General features: G+C 45.1%; 1 protein-coding gene across 1 annotated transcript in view; it reads left to right on the top strand.

Moving 5' to 3' along the window:
- The first annotated feature begins 125 nt into the window (after positions 1-125).
- Positions 126-14236, top strand: part of LOC116985771 (Grid2 interacting protein) — a 107065-nt gene continuing 92954 nt past the window's right edge. Inside the window, exon 1 of the mRNA XM_033040753.1 lies at positions 126-596. The gene's annotated coding sequence lies outside the window, so the exon portion shown is untranslated. The remainder of the gene's footprint in view (positions 597-14236) is intronic.

Here is a 14236-nt window from a genome sequence, read left to right as displayed (position 1 = left end):
CACCCCCACATGACCCCCCCCCCACATGACCTCTGCAGCTGCTGATTGGGTATCTGACACCAGGCAGACCAACGACGGCGCACGCGCAGCGCTTCGAGCCGTTGCCAGGCAACGCGGCCCAGCGTTTAATGGCGCCTCTCGGAGAGAATGATGGAGGTCGCTAACTTTCACTGTGGAACGGACTCGGCGCGGCCAAACACTGAAGAGAATCGGTACAATAGCATCCCGGTGGATGAAAACACGCGCCTCTTTAGATTTCCGAAATATATTTTATAGACCGCACCTGGGAGAGTTGATTAAACGTGAGTTGTGAACAGCTGCTGCTGGACATGACCGGCAGGATGGAGCCTGCTCACCCAACAAAATTTAATACAAGACGCCATTCTGGGGAATTAAATGCCATTATCACCATACACTGAGGTTCACGTAAGCAGTTGGTGCCACAACACAACATTTTATGGTCAAATCAGTTTGATTACTCATGAGATCCTGCTGTGCCCGATACCAATGACTTACAAACTTCTACTGATGCACCACAGAAAGCATATTGTCGGGTTGCATCACAGTTGGATTTGGGAGCAGCTCTGCTTAAGACTGTAAGTAATTGCAGAGAGTTGTCGATGTAGTCCAGTCCATCACACGGAGCAGCCTTCCCACCGTTGACCCCATCTGCACCTCGCACTGCCTCGGAAAAGCAGCCAACACAATCAAACTTGCCCCAACCCGGTCATTTATTCTCTCTGCTCCCATCAGGCAGAAGGTATGGAAGCTTGAAAGTGTGCACCTCCACACTCAGGCACAGCTTCTTCCCCTCTGTTATCTGGCTTCCGAATAGTCCTTCCATAAACTTGGGCACTGTCCGATTAATCTCTACCCAATTGTGGATATTGGTCTTTGTCTATAGAACTGTTGCGCTACAATGGTGAGACACACTCTATCTTCCCCTTTGCTCTATCATACTTTTGAGTTTGACTTGATTGTATTTTTGTATACTACTAGACCAAGTGGGACTTGTTGGGACCCGATTGGCCCTGTCCCCAAATGTTCAATGGTTACAATACATCAAGCAGTCATTATAATACAATGGTGCAATCAATATTAACAATGCTCTCAACCCACCGCAGTGTTCATGGAAGGCCTCCAGAGTCCCTGTGGACCAGCCCTTTGCATATCTGTCTTTATCTCTCTCTCTCTATCTATATCTATATGGCAGCTTTGACCAGGCCCTCTCATAGATGAACTGAGTCCCAGGCCAATTTCAATTTTAGAGGCCCCCAAATCAAAATCCCTTTGACGTAGACAGGCATGAGGCCAAATGGCACTCGTTGCCCCCCCCTCACTGATAGGACATGCCTTTGGCAACCTCTCCTTCTGCTGCGGTTACCGTTGGCAATGTCCCATTGTGATGTCATTGTCGCACTCGGCAGCTTGAGACCCCATTGTGATTGGTGCACTGTGAGTGGCACTGTGACATCATCACTAGAAGCTGCTGGAAAAAGGTTCTCTGTGAGAAGCTGCGGTTACCGCTGGCAACGTCTCATTATGATGTCATTTGTAAAAGAGATCCCATTGTGATTGGACGTCTGTGAGATGACCAGAAGCTACTGGAAAAAGGCTCTCTGTGAGAAGCGTTTTTTTTGCTTTTTAAAACTTTAAACATGAATAACATGAAACAGAGGATGAAATCTTAAGTGAACCCGAGTATGGCGTGGAGGGGGAAAATGCGAGTTAGAATATCTAAAAATGTAAGCGCTAGCGCGTAGCGTTTTGAGGAATACAAAACATACATCACACACGCACATACACAAGATGACTTTTATAGGGATAGATAGATAGATAGATAGATAGATAGATAGATAGATAGATAGATAGATAGATAGATAGATAGATAGATAGATAGATAGATATCTGGTCTACTTGAATAGCATGCTTTGGCATATTCTGACGTAATAAAAGTTCCAGTAAACAAGTTCTTGTTATATATTTCTAAAATCTTCATAAATTTGCAAAAGTCTAGTTACCATTACCCCTTGAAGTTTTTTCCATTGTAGTAAAGAGACCATTTTTGTATATCAAGGCCAATTATATTAATGCACAATAAATACATTTTAGAGTCACACGGTACGAAAGCAGGCCTTTCAATCCACTATGTTCCAGCCATCACCTAATCCCATTTACCAGTCATTGCTTTGTATCTGCTGATGCCTGAGCAATTCAAGTTTTCATCTTGGTAAACTTAAAATATTGTGAGAGTCTCTTCTGCACCAACTTCTAAAACCAATGTGTTCCCCTTCCCCCTCTTTAAACCACGCTACTCCTGCTACCCCACACCACACACCTCCTCCTCTGAGAACCCCCATGATCTCCCTGTAAGGAAGCTTTATGACATCATAGAGCTGGTCTTGGTTGGATGCTGGGTCTGTGCTGGGATAGTTCGTTGTATTTTGGTTTGTGATTACCAACCTCCAACAGATTCTGTGCATTTAGGGCAGGCATATTATGGTATCAATGACTGTATCAAGTCGTTTGTCAGGTTACACTAGGTGGGAACTTGCTTTTGTTGAATGGCCTATTATATTACAGGAACTAGTTTAAGTTTACAGCAGGCACTCTGACAGCCTTACTGAGCCTGTAATTGATCCTTAAACCCTTTGAACATTGGGAGATGAATTTGCAGATATTGTTGAATATTCTGGTTGTTTCGGGTCCAGCTGGCGGTTGTAAAAAGGGTAGGTACATTTTGTATTACATCATAATGCTGTCAATGCATTATGTTGATGACTATTTATGTTGTGATACATTGGTACAGACCAACAACAATTTGAGTTACATGGAATAGTTGTACATAACGTTTAAACATTTTTTTTAAACAGTGTTATTATGAAACTGAGTGCATTTAAATATGTTTTATGGATTAAACAAAGGGTGACTGCCTTTCATGAAATGTTTGTGTTTCCCATGGAAGTAAGGATGAAAGTATTGTTCTTAGGCTAGCTAAGGAAATAAGTGTGCTCTGTCTCTTTGCAAACCATATGTAGTAGTTATTCCTGCAAGTTGTTTAATTGAATCGACACATTTCAGTATGAACTACTTTCACCAATACATGGAAATCTACTTCTCCACTCAGATTGATCTATATGTGGGATCAGATACCCCCATCCCTCCATTATAGTTTTCATTTTAAATCCACACATAACATACATTGCCCTCCATAATGTTTGGGACAAAGACCCATCATTTATTTATTTGCCTCTGCACTCCACAATTTGAGATTTGTAATAGAAAGAATCACATGTGGTTAAAGTGCACATTGTCAGATTTTATTAAAGGCCATTTTATACATTTTGGTTTCACCATATAGAAATGGTTCACCATGTACAGCTGTGTTTATAAATAGCCTCCCCAGTTCAGGGCACCATAATGTTTGGAACACATGGCCAACAGTCTGTTTTTTCATTTTTTTTTTTTAATTAAATTTTTTTAATTTTTTTAGTGTGTGTAGTTTGTGTAAAAAAAGTTTGTGTTTATGTGGGGTGAGGGGAAAACTTTTTTTCAGTCTCTTACCTTGCCGCAGATGCGATTATTTTCCGGATCGTATCTCCGGTCGCCCTGTGGCCTAACATCGATGGAGCTGGAGGCCTCCTTGGACTGACTTTGAGCCCCACCGTGGGGTGTGGACTTAACATCGGAGCCGATCCCTTGCCTGGGATTGCTCCAACCGCGGCCTGCGGACGTTACCATCGAGAGCTCGCAGTCTTGGGAGAGGCCGAGTTGGGAGCTTCAACAACGCAAAGGTTCAATGCCCTGACCCGTGGTCCGATCGCGAGGGCCCAAACGCCGCCGCCAATCAAGATCGTCCCATCAACAGAGGGCTCAAGGCCCCCAAAGAAGGGAGAGCAAAGAAGGGAAGAGATTGAACATTTTTTTGCCTTCCATCACAATGAGGAATGTGGAGGAGTCACTGTGGTGGATATTTATGTTGAAATGTATTTTGTGTGTCCTCTACTTTTTATTTGTATGACTGACTTGGCAAATGAAATTCCTCGTATGTTGCAAAACGTACTTGGCTAAAAAAATATTATTGTGATTGTAAATTGCTCAGGTGTGTTTAATTGCCTCCTTAATGCAGGTATAAGAGAGCTCTCAGCACCTGGTCTTTCCACCAGTCTTTCCATCACATTTGGAAACTTTTATTGCTGTTTATCTACATGAGGACCAAAAGTAGTGTCAATGAAAGTCTCATTATGAGACTGAATAACAAGAATAAAAGTGTTCGAGACATCAGCCAAACCTTAGGCTTAACACAATCAACTGCTAGGACCATCATTAAGAAGAAAGAGAGCACTGGTGAGCTTACTAATCACAAAGGGATTGGCAGGCCAAGGAAGACTTCCACAGCTGATCTTCTTCTTGTGTATGGCGTGCACAGCCTAAAGTTGTAGGTCAAGGGTAGACATCCAGGCCAGGACAGCATCAGTTACTGGGTGGATGGCTTTGATGCCACCAGGGAAAAGCCTCAATGAGCAGTCATTCATGATGTGTGGGATGGTCTGGTCTGGATGTCCGCAGTCGCAAGCAGGGCTGCATGTCATCCCCCACTTATGCAGGTGATGTTCTTGCATGGAGGGTCCGGATTCTGTTCAGGGTTAGCCATTGCCTGTGATGGAGGCCAAATCCCAGTGGTTTCACTGTGGGGTCTGTGGTGTATATAAACACATTTATATCTTATCTATCAGTAGAGCCAGGATGTTTAGGCACTAAAAAACTCTGAAATTGGCAAGCAAAAAGATAGAGTACAGCAGAGAGCCATGTACCCCACCTAGTTAAAACGGGCTGAGGAAGTAGCGGAATCTCGCGTGCCATTTTCTTGAACAACTGCACATGTGATGGTGCTTTGAGGAAGATTTTCTTGACATTGGAAACTAGGCAATCGACATTTAGAAACAAGCTACGTATGTGCTTGGCAATTCTATGACGTCCTTGAGCTAAGCATGTCAAATGCAACATTTTGGGGAATAAAACTTTAAGGGCACGAGCAGTGTTTTTCATGTATGGAGCTGCATACATCAGCAAAACATGAACAGAAGAACATTCTCGTGTTTTCTACCTTCTAGTCAAAGTACAGCAAATGAAGATGTAAACAACTGAGCAATAGTTGAGCTGTTTGACTCCAATACTTCCGATGTCAACAAATACTCCTTTGATGGTTGACCTGCCTCCAGTGTACCGATGATCACACTGGCAACATATCTTCCCACAGCATCGGTTGTCTCGTCAATTGAGATCTATATCGAGGAACAACTCCAGGACTGTTTGAAGTCTGTAGACTGGGCAATGTTCAGGGACTCGGCAACAGACCTGAACGAATACGCCACAGTCGTTACAGACTTCATAAAGAAATGTGTGGAGGATTGCATCCCGACAAAAACCTTCCGAGTGTTTCCCAATCAGAAGCCTTGGATGAACTTTGAGATCCGCACTCTCCTGAAGACCAGACACCGGGCATTCATGTGTGATGATACAGTGGTCTACATGAAGTCCAGATACCTTGGTAAGGTCATCAAAAAGGCCAAAAGGGACTTCTGCTCCAAGCTGGAGGATGAGACCGATGTTCGCTGTGGCGGGGCCTGAATGCAATCACCTCCTACAAGGCGAAATCAGGAGGTAGCTCGAATGTCGGCGTAGCATCGCTCCCTGACGAGCTCAATGCGTTTTACGCACGCTTTGATAGGGAGAACACTGATGTTCCTTCTCGAGCCCCCATTCACTGTGATGGTATTTCAGTCACAGTCACCGAGGCCGGCGTCAGAAAATCCTTCAGAGGGGTGAACCCTCGAAAAGCGCCTGGACCTGATGGTATACCGGGTCGTGTTCTAAAAACCTGTGCAGACAAACTGGCTGGAGTATTTACGGACACTTTCAACCTCTCACTTCTGAGATCTGAGGTTCCCACCTGCTTTAAATGGGCATCAATAATACCGGTGCCCAAGAAGACCAAGGTGATGTGCCTCAACAACTATCGACCAGTGGCACTAACGTCAGTGGTGATGAAGTGCTTCGAGAGGTTGATCATGGCGCAAATCTATTCCTACCTCGAGAAAAACCTGAACCCACTACAGTTCGCTTGTAAGTGAAACCTCTCCCCTATTCCATACCCCCAAAATGAAAACCGTGATGTTTATTTTAAAATGAAACCTCACATTGGGGGCGGCATCGGTGCTCACCTACCCCCTATCCCACCCCCCTGCAAGGAAAATTCTGGAATTGTTTTTGGTAAATGAAACCTCTCCCCTATTCCACCCCCGCCCCCCCCCCCCCCACATACAATGAAAACCGCGATGTTTTTTAAAAATATGATATCTCCCCCCAAGAATTTGATTAAAACTTTTTTAAAAATATCATTGTGGGCTGCAACACTGCTCACAGGCAGTTTATGAGAATGAGATCCCATTGTGATGTCATTATCGGGTGGAGCACTGCTCACGGGCAGTTTATGTAAATGAGATCCCATTATGATGTCATAGCTGTAACTGTAAGTGCAGATGGAAGAAATTTTTCTCAAAGTGGGATTTTGTAAAGTAAAAAATGTTTGATCAAAATATATCTGAACACATCAGCAGTGATGTAACCTGGGGTCATTGGGTGTTTCAGGTCTTTCAACATCAGACACCCTCATCCAGGCGACCCAGCCGTGGTTGATCAGACCACGACTTGTGTTCAGGTGGCATTCGCTCCTCCCCATGGACCTTCTCTCCTGATCCAGAGCCATCTCGAGGCCTTCTTCTCTGCCTCTGTGGTGTTTTTGATGGCTCTTCTCCGTTGATGCCCAGTGCACTCAAGGCTTTGTAGAGCGATTGTGCTGCAAAACCTCTGCAGCCAAACTGATAGGCATACACCTTGCCCTCCAGCCCTGCTTACGGCAGTCTATGACCAGTTCTTCATACTTGGTCAACTTCCTCTCATAGGCCTCCTCCGGACGGTCCTCCCACGGCACTGTCAGACCGAGGGTGGAACGGCGCTCCCGTCGGGGCGGCCCAGCTCGAGGGAGGTACGGCGCTCCTGTCGGGGCGGCAAAGCTCGAGGGAGGTACGGCGCTCCCTTCGGGGCGGCCCAGCTCGAGGGAGGAATGGCACTCACGTGAGGGCGATCCGGCTCGGGGCTGGAACGGTGCTCCGGTGGCTGGGACGGCGTTCTGGCGGCGGTGATCTGAGTCCGGGGTTCAGCCGCGGGCCAGCGGCAGCGTCCGCTGGACTGGAGGGCGGCAGCTTCGACCACCCCGGGCCGCGGTGTTTGAGCCAGCCCGTTTGCGGGGTTCGGTGAGCCGCGGGACAGTTTGTACCATCGCCCGGAGGGGTATCGCCTCAGCGCAGAGGGAGAAGAGGAGGGAAGAGACTGCAGCCCTAAGATTTTTGCCTCCACCACAGTGAGGAGGTGCTTGGAGGACTCACTGTGGTGGATGTTAATTTATGTTTATTGTTGTTTATTATTGTATTATTGTATGTATGACTGCAGGCACGAAATCTCGTTCAGACCGTAAGGTCTGAATGACAATAAAGGAAATTCTAATTCTAATTCTAATTCTAACAAGACAATGTTTTTGGTCGCCTCTGAGACCAGGAGGATATCTGGCCTCAGGGTGGTCATGGCAATGTGCTGTGGGAACTTCAGCTGTTTCACCAGGTCTACAGAAAGCTGCCAGTCCTGCGCAGTCGCCAGGGTTCCTGAAGGATTCCTGGCTGCTGTGGTTCTTAGCAGCTGCACTCCGGCCTTCACGAAGGTGATCATCTGGGTGGTGGGGGGTGCTCGTCTGCAGATGCTGATTCCCATGGTGATGGCTTCTGCAATGCGTTTAAGAACCTGGCCGTGACGTGGACTTCAGTAAGGCCTTTGACAAGGTTCCTCATGGAAGGTTGGTTAAGAAGGTTCAATGGTTGGGTATTAATGGTGGAGTAGCAAGATGGATTCAACAGTGGCTGAATGGGAGATGCCAGAGAGTAATGGTGGATGGTTGTTTGTCAGGTTGGAGGCCAGTGACGAGTGGGGTGCCACAGGGATCTGTGTTGGGTCCACTGTTGTTTGTCATGTACATCAATGATCTGGACGATGGTGTGGTAAATTGGATTAGTAAGTATGCAGATGATACTAAGATAGGTGGGGTTGCGGGTAATGAAGTAGAGTTTCAAAGTCTACAGAGAGATCTATGCCAGTTGGAAGAGTGGGCTGAAAGATGGCAGATGGAGTTTAATGCTGATAAGTGTGAGGTGCTACATCTTGGCAGGACAAATCAAAATAGGACGTACATGGTAAATGGTAGGGAATTGAAGAATGTAGGTGAACAGAGGGATCTGGGAATAACTGTGCACAGTTCCCTGAAAGTGGAATCTCATGTAGATAGGGTGGTCAAGAAAGCTTTTGGTGTGCTGGCCTTTATAAATCAGAGCATTGAGTATAGAAGTTGGGATGTAATGTTAAAATTGTACAAGACATTGGTGAGGCCAATTCTGGAGTATGGTGTACAATTTTGGTCGCCTAATTATAGGAAGGATGTCAACAAAATAGAGAGAGTACAGAGGAGATTTACTAGAATGTTGCCTGGGTTTCAGCAACTAAGTTACAGAGAAAGGTTGAACAAGTTAGGGCTTTATTCTTTGGAGCGCAGAAGGTTAAGGGGGGACTTGATAGAGGTTTTTAAAATGATGAGAGGGATAGACAGAGTTGACGTGGAAAAGCTTTTCCCACTGAGAGTAGGGAAGATTCAAACAAGGGGACATGACTTGAGAATTAAGGGACTGAAGTTTAGGGGTAACATGAGGGGGAACTTCTTTACTCAGAGAGTGGTAGCTGTGTGGAATGAGCTTCCAGTGAAGGTGGTGGAGGCAGGTTCGTTTTAATCATTTAAAAATAAATTGGATAGTTATATGGATGGGAAAGGAATGGAGGGTTATGGTCTGAGCGCAGGTATATGGGACTAGGGGAGATTATGTGTTCGGCACGGACTAGAAGGGTCGAGATGGCCTGTTTCCGTGCTGTAATTGTTATATGGTTATATGGTTTATATGGTGTACCGGCCCTGCCCAAGAGCCTTTGGGCAGCAGCTCAGGATGTGTTCCAATGTCCCCTTGCCTGAGCATTGCGGGCAATCTGGAGATTCCGCTTTGCCCCAGATGAAGAGGTTCGATGGGCTGGGCAGGACATCATACACTGCCTGGACCAGGAACTTGATGCGCTGTGGTTCAGCCTGCCAGAGCTCAGTCCATCTGACTTTTCGGTCCATGGCCTGCTCCCACCTTGTCCAGGCTCCCTGCTGCCTCAATCCAACTGCTCTGGTACACCTCTCCTCCACCACTGCCCTCACTTCCTCCTGGACCAGCCTGCGCCTCTCCTTCCCCTTGGCCTTGTCAAACTGGGGAGTTGGGAAGATTCCCAGGCCAGCTCTTCCCTGAGTCACTGCTCCCACCAGGACTCTGTGGCGTATCCGAGACTCCGCTTGCAGCACAGCTTCTCCGGCTCTCCACTTACTCCCAGTTTTCACCTCCATCCCTGCCTGAGCCACCTTGAGGTCGCTAGAGTCCCTGTACTGAATAACTTGTAAAATATAACATCAATCTCAACGAACCTTTGATACACCACACCACAGGACAATGGTGAGTAAGGTGGTCCAAAAATTGTTGCGCTATCGTGTACCGTTTTGGCGTCATTTAGGGCATGAATCACACGCAGACAGCCTCACTAACAAACAAGATGAGAGTATTAGTAATATACTAGACCAAGTGCAGACCCGTTAGGTCTGCTCCCCCAATGCACCCGTCCCCTACCCGTAGCCCCGAATTTCACTTGCCCTGTGTGTTGCAATAGCAATTCCTCCTGTGTGGTAAAAAGCTGATCACTGCTAACAGAGCCATTGTGACGTCATCAGTTGAAGCTGGTCGTTTTAAATTCAAAGTATTTTGATTTTTTTAAACTTTAATCAGTAATAAGTTGAGAAAAAAGCGTAAAATATTCAGTGAAGGTGATATCTGCCTAGAGGGTAAAAATGTGAATCAGTATAAGTAAAAATCTTGTGAAAGTTGGCATTTTTAAAACTTTAATCGTGAATAACGTGTCAAATATAGGATGAAATCTTCAGTAAGGCTGATCACTGCTAGCCTAGCCATTGTGATGTCATCAGTGAAAGCTGGTAGTTTTAAATTCAAAATCTTTTGATCTTGGAGAAATAATCATTGAGGACCATGCCCATCTCCCGTGGTTCCAAACATAAACGTCCACTTTGGTCCTTGAGAGATTCTCTTGTCCCTCTGGTTATTTATTTCTCTGTATATTATGCATATAAAAACATTCCCCCACATTCCCCATTTAACACTTCAACACTGATACCAGTGCTAATTTTTCCACTACTATTTAAAAACTAGCAGAATTATGGATAGAAAATTGGCTTCATGGAAGGAAGCAGAGGGTGATGATGGAAAGATGTTTTTCGGACTGGAGGCCCGTGACTAGTGGCGTGTGTCTCATGGTTTGGTGCTGGTCCCATTGCTGTTTGTCATCTATATCAATGATTTGGATGAGAACGTACATGGCATGATGAGTAAGTTAGCAGATGACATTAAAGTGGGTGCTATTGTAGATAGTTAAGATGGTTGTCTAAACTTGCAGCAAGATCTTGATCGGTTGGGCAGGTGGGCTGAAGAATGGTTGATAGAGTTTAATACAGAGAAGTGCGAAGTGTTGCAATTTGGGAAGTCTAACCAGGGCAAGACTTTCACGGCCAATGGCAGGACTCTGGGGAGTGTTGTAGAGCGGAGTGATCTAGTCCACGCTGACCATCTATCACCCATATGCTAGTTTTCCTCCTTTTGCATCCTGCACACTTGGGGCAATTTATAAAGCCAATTAACCTACAAAACTGTGCATCTTTGTAAAGGGGGAGCATGCCGGAGCACCCGGAGAAAAACTGACGGGGTCACAGGGAGAACGTACAAACTCTGCAGTCAGCACCCGTGATCAGGATCAAACTTGGGTCTGTGGTGCTGTGAGCCACCAGCTCTCCCTTGTGTTTAAAATGAGGTATTTACCTGGTGAAGCTGCAAAATATGCATACTAAATTACTAAAGGTAGGGCTAAAGTAATCCTACAACTAACACATTAGACCAAAGCTCTGCAATCATGCCACAACTGGCAGGTGAATGGCGGTGGGCAATGGCGGTGGATAACTGGAAAGAGGTGGCTCCATGTGCATACCTATTCTCAACACATGGTGGAATCAAGCAGTGAAGTGTAAAGGATAAAGTTGAAGTTTTGAGTGAATGATCCACCCTGGCATCCTCCCAAGGGTTTCTGCAATCAATTGGGTTCACTCTGACTGTAGTTCGCCAGACCTCACTTCATCTCAATTAGGGTTGCCAACTGTCCCGTATTAGCCGGGACATCCCTTATATTGGGCTAAATTGGTTTGTCCCATACAGGACCGCCCTTATCCTGTATTTGACTGCTACTACTTGGGTCGAGGGGACTGTCGAGTCGGAGCGCCGCATCTGGTCCCGCCTCACCTGTCCCGATGTAGTGCAGCCCATGGAGTGCAGCAGCAGCACCTTGCCCGTGGCCCCGTTGGTCGGCAGCCCGTCCAGCTGTCCGACCTAGGACCTTCGCTTACCACCAACACCACCACCACCCTTCTCATGTCCAATCATCGGTTCACGAGTTGGGTGGGGTGCTGCACTTTGCAGCCCGGGCCAAAACTCCTCAGCTGGGCTGTGTATGCAGTCCAGCACCCAGGCCAATTCATCATTCACCTAGCCACAGCCGAGTCGGTCAACGAATTGCCATCGGGAATTTGTCCCTTATTTTGATCTTTTGTCCCTTATTTGGGAGTGTGAAAGTTGGCAACCCTAATCTCATTCCAAGTTATTGTAGCACAGTTGCACAACTACCATATATGCAAAATTTGCTCAGGTATGTGCCATCTACAAAGAATATGATAACTGGGTCAATTACCACTCATTTGTTAATTCTATCATCATTTGAGTGATGGCCTTGATGCTAATTTGGACCACGTTGCTCCAGATCTTATTCGAGCGTTGGTTTAAATATGGGCAAAATTAAATTTCACCTTGCACATTGCACCACACTGCAGTCATGGTATCATTCTGCACCTGCTACCTTGGTAATGGTATGTCACACCTATAATGATATACAGTAGTTACATTAGGAGTGGAAACGTCACACTGCTGTAATCATGCAACAGCAGATGGTCCTGTACTTATTGCTTTAACAATAACTAAGTTATAGCAGCATGTCAGGTAATGTGTGAAATCTGACATCATACATCTGGGTAGTGATAAAATAACTTAATAAAAAGTTACAGAATTACTATAGTATTGAGAGTGATTGGACCTTAATAAACTAGTGTTTGAACACTACTGACCAGTTGTTTTACATGTGCTTGGCACGGTGTGCCTGGCTATAACAATCCTCAATTCAGATTAATTCCAAATGAACCCATTCACTTTGTCCAGAATAGTGACTGGCTCCACCTGGCATTGTTATCCAGACTAACTGGATCTCGCCTACTCTTCTCAGCTTGTTTAGCACTCAATTATGCCATCCTCCTTTTAAAGTGTTATACAACTGTAAAATACTTTTATGTCTGCAGACATTTGTTGCAGGCTGATTTGGCTTCAGCTGTGAAATCCTCAATAGTAATGTCCACGTATTAGCTGTAACACGAACAATATGCATCAAAAATACACCTTGGCCAGAGAACACTTGGGACCTCCACCCTGCAAGTCCTTATCTTCAGGAGAAAATTGTGGCACAGTTCATAAGAAGTTAACTGTTGACCTCTTTAAGTGATGCTGGTTTGCAACATTCCTGGTGCAAACCTCCAGTGAATGGAGAAATTAGGACAGCAGAAGAACTATTAGCATGTGTGGAACATTGTTCCACGGGGAATGCAGAAAACAGACAGTGTGCCCAGAATAGGCCTTGGTTTATAGTTCAGTGTAAACTTTCAATGTAGGGTACTGGAATTAGGACAGAGCACTGCTGCGCAGAACTTACTCTCAGCTTATGTATCTAGGTTAAAGCTATCACACTCGATGTGCAAGGTGTCCTTGAAATTGAGTTTTGTGTATCTTGTACAATCATCCACTTTCAATTTCAAATTCTGTTTTTGTTATTTGTTCTGATTGATATTCTGAGGAAAATCAATTAGAATGAATTTGCCTTAAGCCAGCGATAAAAAGGCTTTCAATTTGGAAAAAAAAAACATTTGTTCGAGTAATGGAAATTCACCCTTGCAGAATTCACAAATCCCTATTCAAATATTTGAAATACCAAATAAAATGTAGTCTCATGGAATTTATGTGAAAATAAATGTACACAATTTTTTTTTCATCTCATGTTTCTTGACATATGTGCAGACGTTACAAGGTTATGTGATAGGAGCAGAATTGGGCCATTTGGCCCATCAAGGCAACTCTGCCATTCAATCATGGCTGATCTATCCCTCCCTCCTAACCCCATTCTCCTGCCTTCTCCCCATAACCCCTGACACCCGTACTAATCTATCTATCTCTGCCTTTAAAAAAATCAGGTGACAGCCTCCACAACCTTCTGTGGCAAATAACTATGTTCTGCACTCATTCTAGCTTAACAACATCTTTCCTACAGCAGGTTGACCAAAACTGAACACAATACTCTAACTGTGGCCTCACCAGCACCTTGTACAATTTAACATAACATCACAACTTCTATACTCAATACCCTGACTGATGAAGGCCAAAGTGCTGAAAGCCTTCTTGACCACATTATCTGTGACTCCACTTTCAAAGAACTATGTACTTTCAAAGAACTCCTAGATTCCTATGCTCTACAACACGCCCCAGAGCCCTGCCTTTTACTGTGAAGATCCTGCCCTGGTCAGACTTCCAAAACCTCACATTTATCTGTTTTAAATACCCTTACCCATTCTTCTGCCCACTTGCCCAACAGAACAAGATCCTGGTGATCTTTGATAACTATCTTTACTACAGAAAATAGGTGCAGGAGTAGGCCATTTGGTGATTAATTAGACTTCATGGTCATCATAGACGTGGTGGGCCAAAGGGCCTGTTTCTGTGTTGTATGATAATTTAACTCTCATGGCTCTATGACAATGATCCAATATTGCAAAAGCTGAACAATGGGCATCTTTACCTTGCTACACCATCCTATTTTGAGAAGATGTATCTCTCTCTCT

This window comes from Amblyraja radiata, chromosome 22 (assembly GCF_010909765.2).
Source record: "Amblyraja radiata isolate CabotCenter1 chromosome 22, sAmbRad1.1.pri, whole genome shotgun sequence".
Lineage (NCBI taxonomy): Eukaryota > Metazoa > Chordata > Chondrichthyes > Rajiformes > Rajidae > Amblyraja > Amblyraja radiata.
The sequence above is the reverse complement of the archived record's forward strand: the minus strand, read 5'-3'. Positions and strand labels throughout refer to the sequence as shown.